Below are 12,826 nucleotides of genomic sequence, written 5' to 3' on the forward strand. Positions count from 1 at the left end.
CTAACAGTCATAAAACCTAACTCAGCCCCCACACATTCCATGTCATAAATTATACTGATAAAAATCGTGCCAAAATCAAACAAAGGGAGTCCAAAACAGACTACAAATCCATGAAGCCTTGCTTACTAAAGGATCGATCTCTCAACTCCTATTGGATGAGGCACACAACAGAACGTCCCTCAAACATGACATCATCAGGAGTTCAAATAATTCTGAAATGCTTCTAGAGTTGCTTCCAGCGACTTCGTTCTCCGAATAAAGACGTAGCTTCTGCTGCTCTCCGGTGCAACCTCGTAGCACAAGGGAGTAATGTCCGACTTGAAACTGTAGCCATACAATCTTCATCTCGCTGGACGAGTTGAGATTACTCTGTGTTCAACCGAACACTCTAACAGATCTGAAGGAGACCGCCGAGCAATTCGCATCTTCATCCGTTGGCCTACAGGAGTGAAGAGATTAAAGATTTCTCTTCCATCTCCAATCGAGTCGACATTTCTGAGTTCTCTGCCAGCCCGCCGAGAATCAACAGCCGTACCGCTCGCCGACAATCAACAGCCGTACCGCCCGCCGACAGAGCGAGGAAACGGCCTCCCATCATCACACGAGCCTCAAGGAACTGGGTCAAAGTTAAAGGATGGAGGAAAACACATTCTACCTGTGTCCTCATGCGATTCAAGTAAGATGTTTACGTCTGGGCAGAGATAGAATATTATAGTGTGTTATTCTTGTGTTTCAAGGTTTTTGCTTGTACAGTTTACGGACCGCCATGTCCGCTCATTATTAATACTCAGGGTATTAATTATCACAAATTTGTTTTGCTGTATTGTGGTCCAACCAAATTGGATTGCTGTGCATATTCGCCATCGCGGGTGAGACAGAAACTGAGTTCATCCATTAGAGTCAAATAACGCAGGACTTTTACGAGCCCTGCTCGTAAAACCGCGTCTCTGAGCGATGAACACGGCTGCTTTATCTCCAGCTATTGCAAAATCAGCTTTCGGGCTGTCACTTATTAATCTCTCTCTCTCTCTCTCTCTCTCACTAACCACACTGACACACACACACACACACCTTATGTGTTATAGGATTATTTTTATTTCCATATCTAATCATATCACTGTTTAGTTTGTAGTTGTAAGTCGGAAGTTTATTGACTGCATTGTATTAATTATTAATTGGTATTACTGCATAAATAAACTTTTGTTTATATTACAAAGAGAAGTGTTTTGGTTTGTTTTGCATACGCCAGTGTCATGCTGACGGGATGTCAGTGCTCGGATTCAAACCTTCATTCATTGTTTTTTCCCCTGAAAATCGATATTCTTCGGATGCCGATTTTCCTAAGAAAACAATCTAATATTGAGACTGTTTTAATATTTGGTTATTAGTCCCTGATTTCAGGGTGGTGCCCCGTCAATGTTAATCCTTATAATATTCTATTGATTTTTGATAATTGATAATTAACTTTGATGATTGTTGAATTTGAATGATCAATAAGCTAGTGTTAATTTTAATTAATGTTTCATCGATGTTAACAATTGATGATTATCTTTGATAATTGTTGATTTTAAAGTATTAAAAAAAAAGCTAACATTGATTCTCATCAATGTTCTATTGATTTTAATAATTAGTAATTATCTTTGATAATTATTAATTATTGCTAATAACCAAATTTGCTCCTAAACGTAGCACACTACATTTACTGGAGTTTTAATGAGTTAGATCCAATTAATTAATTTAAATATTAATTAATAACTACAGAACTAATTATTAATTATTTCTGATAATAACACTGATCTAAACAACCGGTAAAGCCCTACATAATAAAATAAAACCCTCAAAAACATAATTCGTAAGTTCGTGCATGATGATGCTAGAAATTGGGATAAATGGCTCGACCCCCTGTTATTTGCAGTACGAGAGGTCCCGCAAGCCTCTACTGGCTTCTCCCCATTCGAGCTGCTGTATGGGCGACGCCCACGTGGTGTGCTTGATGTATTGCGAGAGGCCTGGGAGGAGGGACCTTCAAATAGTAAGAATGAAATTCAATACGTTCTTGATCTTAGAGCGAAACTCCACACTTTGGGACAACTAACACAGGAGAATTTGCTCCAACCTCAAGAACGACAGTGCCGACTGTATGACAGGGGAACTCAGCAAAGGGAATTTGCACTGGGAGATAAAGTGCTTGTATTGCTTCCCACATCGAGCTCTAAATTACTCGCCAAGTGGCAAGGACCATTTGAGGTCACACGACGAGTGGGAGATCTCGATTATGAGGTTAAACAAACCGATAGAGGGGGCACACGTCAAATATACCACCTCAATCTCCTGAAATTGTGGAGGGAGGCCATCCCTGTGATGTTGGCTAAGGTAGTTCCCGAGAAGGTGGAGCTCGGACCGGAGGTGAGTTCAAAACATAAACCGTTCACCCCGGTCCCTTGCGGAGACCATCTCTCACCGAGTCAACTCGCGGATGTTGCTAGGTTGCAACAGGAGTTTGCGGATGTGTTTTCCCCTCTACCGGGGCATACAAACCTCATTCACCACCACATCAAGACAGAGCCGGGGGTCGTTGTATGTAGCCGCCCCTACCGATTACCCGAACACAAGAAGAAAATCGTTCGGGAAGAATTGGATGCAATGCTCGATATGGGGGTAATAGAAGAATCCCACAGCGATTGGTCCAGCCCAGTTGTTCTAGTGCCTAAGAGCGACGGGTCTGTACAGTTCTGTGTGGATTATAGGAAAGTCAACGCGGTGTCTAAATTTGATGCGTATCCAATGCCTCGCGTTGATGAGTTGCTCGATCGGTTGGGCACTGCTCAATTTTATTCGACATTGGATTTGATGAAGGGTTATTGGCAGATCCCCTTGACACCAATTTCCCATGAAAAAAACGCCTTCTCCACACCGTTTGGGTTACACCAGTTTGTGACACTTCCGTTCAGTTTGTTTGGAGCCCCGGCTACGTTTCAGCATCTCATGGACCGAATCCTCAGACCGCATTCAGCTTACGCCGCTGCCTATTTAGATGACATCATAATTTACAGCAATGATTGGCAGCGGCACATGCAACATCTGAGGGCTGTTCTGAGATCACTGCACTGAGCGGGACTCAACGCAAACCCAAAGAAGTGTGCGATTGGGCGGGTGGAGGTACGGTATCTGGGGTTCCACTTGGGCCACGGGCAGGTGCGTCCCCAAATTGACAAGACAGCAGCGATTGCGACCTGCCCGAGGCCCAAGACCAAAAAGGGGGTGAGACAGTTCCTGGGGCTGGCTGGCTATTATAGAAGGTTCATGCCTAATTATTCAGACGTCACCAGCCCGCTGACTGATCTCACTAAAAAGGGAGCTCCAGACCCGGTCCAGTGGATGGAGCAGTGTCAGCGGGTGTTCATGCAAGTTAAAGCCGCACTTTGCGGGGGGCAGCTTTTACATTCACCTGACTTCTCTCTCCCTTTTGTTTAACAGACAAATGCTTCAGACAGGGGGCTGGGGGCCGTGCTCTCACAGGTGGTGGAGGGGGAGGAGTGCCCGGTGCTGTACATTAGCCGTAAGCTCTCGTTGAGGGAAACTAAGTACAGCACCATGGAAAAGGAGTGTCTTGCCATCAAGTGGGCAGTCCTCACTCTCCGATACTACCTGTTGGGGTGGGCCTTCACCCTCTGTTCCAATCATGCCCCGCTCCAGTGGCTCCACCACATGAAAGATACCAACGCGTGGATCACCTGTTGGTATCTGGCTCTTCAGCCGTTTAAGTTCAAGGTGGTCCACAGACCTGGGGCGCAGATGGCTGACGCCGACTTCCTCTCCAGGAATGGGGGCAGTGGCAGGCAGGCCGGATGCCGCCCCGGCCTGAGTCGGGCGGTGGGGATATGTGGCAGCGGGGGCGTGGTCAAACATCTCTCCAGAGAGAGAGAAAGCGGTAAGGGCGCTTACACCTGAGCTAAATTATGTCTAACACCTGTCTCTAATTTCAGTGAGCACGGGGAGATCGGCATAAAAGAGCCACACCACCAGTAGACGCGGAGAGAGAGAGACTGGCACAAGAAAGGCCACACTGCTACAGAAGCTATTGTGATGTTTGTATGTTAAAGTAAATATTTTCCTGTAAATCTGTAAGCATCAAGCTGGACAAATTAAACACCTACCTGAACCAGGAAACCTCGCTTCTCGCCTCCTCCTTTGCACTGAACCCCCTTACAGGAACGCTAACGGCCAGGACGCATTTCTGGTTTTACACTTTTCATTTCTGTTACATTCGAGAATCCAACATGCTTCACATTTTGATAATGACATTTTATGACAGTAGTGTTCACGTTCGTTAACCTCCCACTGTTGTTTTGAAATAGTTTGATGACAAACAGGAAATGTTCATGGGTCAATGACATCACCGCTGAATCCTCCTTGAAATGGTCTACAAGATATCACTAGAAACCCCCTGGGTGCCTTTTACCTCAAGTGAGGGACCCTTTTACCCCAAATGTGAGGTAAAAGGCACCTTTCCACCTTTTTTTAAATGAAAACAACCTTCTGTAATCGCACATACTCCATCAGCAGGGCGTGAGCAACATGGTCAGATTATGTTTTCACATTGGCCACATCTCTTCTGCGAGACTGTGCAGAGAAAAAAGTTATCTCTGGGTTCCTACGGCAAATATTTTCTTTAAAAGGCCATAACCTAATTTTTGAGAGTGGTTAATTGATAAATATAGCATATTTGGACTTAATGAAATCATATATACATTAGTAGGAGGACACATATCACAATGCCAAAAAAATATACATAAACCCTGAACCCACACAGTATTGGGTGCTTCAATTGTCAGCATTCAGTCAGATGACAGAAACTGTCCCTGCGTCAAGAGTTTGCATCCAGCCCGACAGCCAAGGGCCGAGTTTTTGCCCAAATTTTATTTTATTAAACTTTCCTTAACAACATAAAAGAGGCACATTGAAGCAGTTATTTCACACTTTCAGAAATCAGAATTTATGCATTTTTTACAACTATTTTATAAATATATATTTGAAGTCAAAGAATAATCTTTAATTTGGGTGGGCCCGGGTGGGCCTGGCCCACCCATGGCTACGCCACTGCTGACAGCCCATTAAATATTAAATAAGTAAAACATATAAATAATGGCATTTCTTTGTTAAAACACCTGACAAAACCGTGTTAGGTAGACTTTTTTGTCTGATATGAAGGCATGACACACATAACAGTAAATCAAAACATTAGCTTACCGTTGAGTTTGCTTAGCCGAAGAGAGAAACGTCATGGTTACTTGCATAACCTCTGTTCCCTGATGGAGGGAACGAGACGTTGTGTCGATGTAGTGACACTAGGGGTCACACTTGGGAGCCCGAGACACCTCTGGTCTTTGATAAAAGGCCAATGAAAATTGGCGAGTGGTATTTGCATGCCACTCCCCCGGACATACGGGTATAAAAGGAGTTGGTATGCAACCACTCATTCAGGTTTTATGCTGAGGAGCCGAGACAAGGTCCGGCCATTTCAGCGGGTAGTTCAGCGTTGTGGCAGGAGGGACACAATGTCTCGTTCCCTCCATCAGGGAACAGAGGTTACGCAAGTAACCATGATGTTCCCTATCTGTCACTCACTCGACGTTGTGTCGATGTAGTGACACTAGGGGTCCCTATACAAAACGCCACAACTGGCTGAACTGTGTTACGTGAACTGGCGGCGTGTGACGGGCAGACAACTGTGTGCCTCGTAGCCAGCACACCAGGCCGACATGTAACCTCCCCCAACATAGTTATGAGTGTCGAATGGCCCTTTGGGGACAAGTCGACTACCCAAAAGATAGAGACAGGCTAGCCCAGTCATGGCCTCTTTTCCCCTTCGTTTTTTCACTCCCTAAAAAAAAGGGGATTATCCGACTGGGCCGACCAGGTCTAATCGGGGGGTGTCTCTCCCAAGGGGAGGACATCGCGGAGACCACACCTCGCCCAGAGAGAGGGGGGGTATATTTAAGTGGAAAATACGTCACATGGTCTTGCCGATCATGTGGAGAAGCCTCATGGTAGATCCTACCCAATGGGGGAGGAGTTACTACAAACATGGAGACTGTGGCAGAGGGGGCTCTGCCCAAGGAAGACGCAGTTTGCCAACAGGGAAACGAATTAGCGGAAGATATACATCGCATGGGGTTACCTTACAGGGAACCGCCACATGCGGAGCACCTACCCCAGAACAGGGATCTTAGTTAGCACATGTACTGGGCCAGCAGCGAGTCTCTCCGAAAACTCAACTGCCACAGAGCACGGAGGAAGTCAACCAGGGAACATAGTTTGTGAACACTACTGGGAATTAATGGCACACATCTTCAGCTCAGAGGAGGTGAAAGGCGCTATGTGCAAGCGATACACCCGGCCGGTTATCCCGGGCTTATCCGCGTGTATTGCGTGCCACTACCAGGGACGAAACTGGTTCCACCCTGAGGTTGTAGAACCTCGCAAGTTGTTGGGTGTTGCCCAGCCCACTGCTCTGCAAATGTCTGTTAGAGAGGCACCCCTGGCCAGGGCCCAGGAAGCCGCTACACCCCTGGTAGAATGGGCTCGTAGCCCTACTGGGGGTGGCACGTCCTGGGCGTGATATGCCATAGCTATGGCATCAATGAGCCAGTGGGCGATCCTCTGCTTGGAGACAGCGCTTCCTTTCCACTGTGCACCAAAGTAGACAAAGAGCTGCTCAGAGATCTTAAAGCTCTGCCTGCGATCCAAATAGATGCATAAAGCGCGCACCGGACACAGCAACGACAGGGCTGGGTCTGCCTCCTCCTGGGGCAGCACTCGCAGGTTCACCATCTGGTCCCTAAAAGGGGTCGTGGGAACCTTGGGCATATAGCCCGGTCGGGTCTCAAGATCACGTGAGAATAGCCTGGACCGAGCTCCAGGCACGTTTCGCTGACAGAGAACGCTTGCAGGTCTCCTACCCTCTTGATGGAAGTGAGCGCAGTCAGGAGGGCAGACTTCAAGGAGAGTGCCTTAAGCTCAGCTGACTGCAAAGGCTCAAAGGGGGCTCTCTGTAGACCCTGAAGAACTACAGAGAGGTCACATGAGGGAATGAGGGGTCTGGAGGGGTTCAGCCTCCTGGCGCCTCTCAGGAACCTGATGATCAGGTCGTGCTTCCCTAAGGACTTACCGTCCACTGTGTCGTGGTGTGCTGCTACAGCAGCAATGTACACCTTCAAGGTGGAAGGGGACAGCTGCCCTTCCAACCTCTCCTGCAGGAAGGAAAGCACCGATCCGACTGCGCATCTCTGGGGGTCTTCCCGTCGGGAAGAACACCACTTAGCGAACAGATGCCACTTAAAGGCATACAGGCGCCTCGTAGAGGGGGCCCTAGCCTGAGTGATCGTGTCAACCACCACGGGTGGTAGACCGCTTAGGGCTTCGGCGTCCCGTCCAGGGGCCAGACATGGAGATTCCAGAGGTCTGGTCGTGGTTGACATATGCTACCGTTGCCGTGTTGTCTGTTCGAACTTACACGTGCTTGCCCTGGATCAACGGCCAGAACCTCCGCAGGGCGAGCAGAATTGCCAGCAACTCGAGGCGTCTGTTGTGACCACGACGCGCCTGGAGACCTGCTCTAGGGGAACACAGACCGGCGTGATGACCACGCGATGTGTCCCGCAGCGCCATGCCCTTCCCAGGACTCGAGTCTGAAGCCAGTGCTGAAGCGGTCTCATATGCATCAACCCGAGCGGGGTGGCCACCGCTGAGGATGCCATATGCCCCAGGAGCCTCTGAAAATATTTCAGTGGAACCGCTGTTCTCTGTTTGAACGCCTTCAAACAGGTCAGCACCGACTGTGCTCTGAACCGGGAGGAGCTTGCTCTTTTCCCAGTTGACCCGAATCCCTAATCAGCTGAGGTGCATGAGCACCAAGTCCCTGTGTGCACACAACATGTCCCGAGAGTGAGCTAGGATTAGCCAATTGTCGAGATAGTTGAGAATGCGAATGCCCACCTCCCTTAACGGGGCAAGAGCTGCCTCTGCGACCTTCGTGAAGACACGAGGGGACAAGGACAGGCCGAAAGGGAGGACCTTGTACTGATACGCCTGACCCTCGAATGCAAACCGGAGGAAGGGTCTGTGTCGAGGTAGAATTGAGACGTGAAAGTACGTGTCCTTCAGGTCTACCGCCGCGAACCAATCTTGATGCTGGACGCTCACCAGAATGCATTTTTGCATCAGCATCATGAACGGGAATATGTGTAAAGCCCGGATCAGTACTTGCAGGTCCAAGATTGGCGACAACCCACCGCCTTTTTCGGTACGATGAAGTAGGGGCTGTAAAACCCCTTCATCTTGGCTGGAGGGACAGGTTCTATTGCACCCTTCCGTAGGAGGGTGGCGATCTCCGCATGCAAGGTAGCAGCGTTTTCGTCCTTCACCAAGGTGAAGTGGATACCGCTGAACCTGGGCGGATGCCTGGCGAACTGAATTGCGTAGGCAAGTTGGACGGTCCGGCCCAGCCATCGCGGAGGATTGGAAAGCGCAAGCCACGCATCCAAGTTCCGTGCAAGGGGGACCAAAGGGACAACCTCGTCGGACGTACCGGCAGATGGGGCCTCACAGCGGGGTGGAGCTTGAGGCGTCGCACCATGTCGTGGCTGTGCTGAGTCTAGGGACATCGAAGCACTTACCTGGCTCCTTGTGACCACCCCCGGAACAGCCTGGGATGGGGGAGGAAGAGGCCTGTCCTCGCAACCCGTGGAGACTGTCACATCGGATGTGTGCTACAGCTGGGTGTGCAGGGGTGGGGAGACCGCCGCTGGTGCGCCAATCCTGCAAGGGTAAAAAGGTGGACAGTGGTCGTGATGACGGCGTGCACACCGGATACATGACCCAGGGAACAAGGAAACCGCTCTTGCTGAACTCTTGGGTACTGCAGCTACTTGGGCATGCAGAGCAATTAAATGCAAAGGTAACAAAAGATTCTCCTCCCTGACCCTCAACCGGGAATGGAGTGGTCTACTTACCAGCTCCAGAGCAGCGGGTTTCATTGTCCCTGGGTCGCCTGTCTCAGGGCACTTCGAAGCCTTTTGCGGGTTCTTGGCGGCCACGAGATGGGTGGTGTCTGCTTCCTGCGGTGGGCTCCACGCTGGGGCCGGGCCGCAGGGGCGGGCTGCGGTGGTGCCGGTGCAGTCATCGCAGGGGGACGCCCTTGGCGACGAGCAGACGTGGTTCAGGATCTTGAGCCGCGCCAGGGAAGGATGTGCCGGATAACCTCCGTCTGCTGCTTTACTGCTGAGAACTGCTGGGCAAAGTCCTCGATGTCGCCGGACTGGCCAACTTGGGAAATGGGGGCAGCAAGGAACCGTGCCTTGTCGGACTCTTCCATCTCGACCAGGTTGAGCCAAAGGTGGCGCTCCTGGACCACCAAGGTGGACATCGCCCGCCCGAGAGACCGCGCCATGACCTTCGTCGCCCGGAGAGCGAGGTCGGTCGCCGAGCGCAGCTCCTGCATCAATCCCGGGCGGAACTACCCTCGTGCAGTTCCTTTAGCGCCTTGACGGACTTGCAGGAGAGCCATGGCGTGCAGGGCGGAGGCAGCTTGTCCAGCGGCACCGTAGGCTTTGGCCGTCAGAGATGACGTAAACCTACAGGCCTTGGATGGGAGCTTTGGACGCCTGCGCCAGGTGGCGGCACTCTGCGGGCATAGGTGCATCGCGAGCACCTTTATCCACCGGGGGGATTGCCGAATAGCCCTTGGCCGCCCCACCATCGAGGGTAATGAGGGCAGGGAAGCTGAAAGATCTGGACCAGGCAGTAAAAAGTGCCTCCCACGACCTTGTCAGCTCTTCATGCACTTCCGGGAAGAAAGCAACAGGGGCGGGGCGTGGCTTTGAGCGTCGCCGCGAGCCCAGGAACCAATCATCGAGCCACGAGGGTTCCGAAGAGAAAATCTGAATGAGTGGTTGCATACCAGCTCCTTTTATACCCGTATGTCAGGGGGAGTGGCATGCAAATACCACTCGCCAATTTTCATTGGCCTTTTATCAAAGACCAGAGGTGTCTCGGGCTCCCAAGAGTGACCCCTAGTGTCACTACATTGACACAACATCGAGTGAGTGACAGATAGGGAACTGCAGATTTTAGATGCTTATATCTTCTGAGAATTAATTTTGTCAACGTTTAGCATACAGATTACCTTAATGCTAATAAATATGGACTAAAAGCAGCAAAATTTTAATTTTCATTTCACTGGATCTTTAATCATATTAACTAAAGCATAAATACAGTATATTCCTGAACAGTATAAATCTATACACTGATCTCTGGTGGTGAGATGATGGAACTGCAGGTCCAGATCTTACAGTAGAAACAACTGCAGAATGGGCTGAAAGCAGCTCTTGCTTGATCAAGGTCGGGTCAAACAACAGTTCAGTTTCACAACCCCACATTTTTAGCCTAAATCAAATATGTCCAGTGTGTTTATCATAGTAACCTGTGTCTGCTTTAATCCAGATAGCTTTTTATAACATTTTAAATGCACCAGATGCCAGCCTGCAGTTAAACTACAGTCCTTGTTTATTAAGCCCAATGGTCAGTGGATGTAGAAAGGAAGTCCTGCCTTACAGGTAAAGAGCCAATCACCTTTTAGATACAGACATCACCTGTCAATCAACTCTAGAACGAGCATGCACATTAGCTATACAAGACAGGAAAATTGCGGGGTTTTATGTGTAATATGAGGTAAAGAATCACAATTTATGATTCCAGTGTTGTCAGATTTTATTGCTGATTTGAAATATGTTCTTTGATCGTAATCTTGAACAACCGTATTTGAGATTTTGGTCTTTCCCCATTCAAGTAGATAGGAGCTGCACTGGCATGACTGGAAATAGCCTCCCGAAAGCATTCCAAAGATGGCTGACAGTGGACTGACTTGCTAGAAAGACTTTGATTTTTACTGTGCTGCTTTGCAGTTGGTAGGTCGTTGCTACTGTAGGTGGTTTCTTGTGTGCTCTGGACGGTCGATAAGCAGTTAATAGGTGGTACTGGCCCAAGTGAAAAGAGCCAGTATGAGAGGTCAACAGATAGTGGATTTTGCCGATACAATAACTAAAGTGGTGGAAAAGGCTGATATCCGATTAACCGGCCTGATTTTTCAAATCGTTTCTTTGTAGTCTTCTCTTACTATGACTGGCACAAACACAATCGCTACAAGAGTCCAAAATGAATAAAATCCAAAAGGCAGTTTTTTGAGCAACCAAATAAATGTGAAGATTTGGTGCATAACTGGAGATTTTAACTATAATGCCCAAAATACTATGGGGACTTTTATTTTCAAATGATGGAGACTTGGCTCTTTTACAATGTAAGTATTAACCAAACATTTTTATAGCCTATATTGACCAGATGAAGGGTTTTTGTTTTTACATATATAACACCAGATGAGGTTTAATGAGAAATAAGGTTTATTATTATTCACAAGATATAAAGTTATTTATGTGTATACGCACAATGTATGAAAACTGGGCACGTTTCAATGTAGTCACATTTTGCTTTGCATGCCCTCACTTCAATTTTGGACACTAAAAAAATACTAATGGCATATAATTTAGCTGATAACCAGTTCGAAAAATCACCACCAATTAATCAGTAAAACCGCTATATTGATCTATCTTAAGCCAGTACTCTCATGTTCAAATGATAAGGATCCCTCCTTCATGAAGTCTCCCCAATTAATCAGCTGACTGGGAAACCTCATGAATCTGATCCATTTGAAAAGTAATAGCACACCTTCAAGCTGTAAGTTTTGAGGTCTGTTGTACAAACGTAAGTATTGTTTCTTAAATTTCATGACATGTTCCAAACCCAATATTTCACTTTCGTGATTCATGTAGGAGTATCTTTACCAGCAACCTAGTTTAGTTGGACCTTTAATGTAATAATGTCACCATTCTGGTTTAATTTGGTGTGATTCATAAGTTAGTTTTATGATTTGAAAGGTAAAACTTCTTGCCTCAGAAAATCGCCACTCCTGTCAGTTCTGTCAGAGTTTCAAAAAGCAGGAACATGCGGAAAGATTCTTGTGCGGCTCATTAATGCCAAGTTTGTCACTAGATTTAGCTTTTTGACACCCCCACCCCCATTAGCGACTACAAGACCCATCTAGTGACTAGCGACAATTTTAGCGACTTGGTAGTCTGTTTTAGCAATGGTCTTCCATCTGGCGACAGAAAAAACATAAGCTCTACCGTGAATGAGTTCGCATCTCAAGATTTTTTCTTGGTGTTCTAGCACCCACTACATTTCAAGTAATATGATTGACCTGCATGCCATCAGCAGCTTTTGTTTGTTTTTCTTCCCTTTTTCTCTCCAATTTGGAATGCCCAATTCCCAATGCGCTCTAAGTCCTCGTGGTGGCGTAGTGACTCGCCTCAATCCGGGTGGCGGAGGACGAATCTCAGTTGCCTCCGCGTCTGAGACAGTCAATCCACACATCTTATCATGTGGCTTGTTGAGCGCATTACCGCGGAGACGTAGTGTGTGTGGAGGCTTCACGCTATTCTCCGCGGCATCCACGCACAACTCACCACGCGCCCCATCGAGAGCAAATACCACATTATAGTGACCATGAGGAGGTTACCCCATGTTACCCTCCCTAGCAACCGGGCCAATTTGGTTGCTTAGGAGACTTGGCTGGAGTCACTCAGCACACCCTGGGATTCGAATTCGTGAACACCAGGGGTGGTAGTCAGCTTTCGTTTTGTTGATATTTGTTGCAACAGTCTTAACCTCAATTCACGTGCATGCTCTCCACTTGGAGAGGAAAAGTACAGCG

Source organism: Myxocyprinus asiaticus, chromosome 13 (assembly GCF_019703515.2).
Source record: "Myxocyprinus asiaticus isolate MX2 ecotype Aquarium Trade chromosome 13, UBuf_Myxa_2, whole genome shotgun sequence".
NCBI lineage: Eukaryota > Metazoa > Chordata > Actinopteri > Cypriniformes > Catostomidae > Myxocyprinus > Myxocyprinus asiaticus.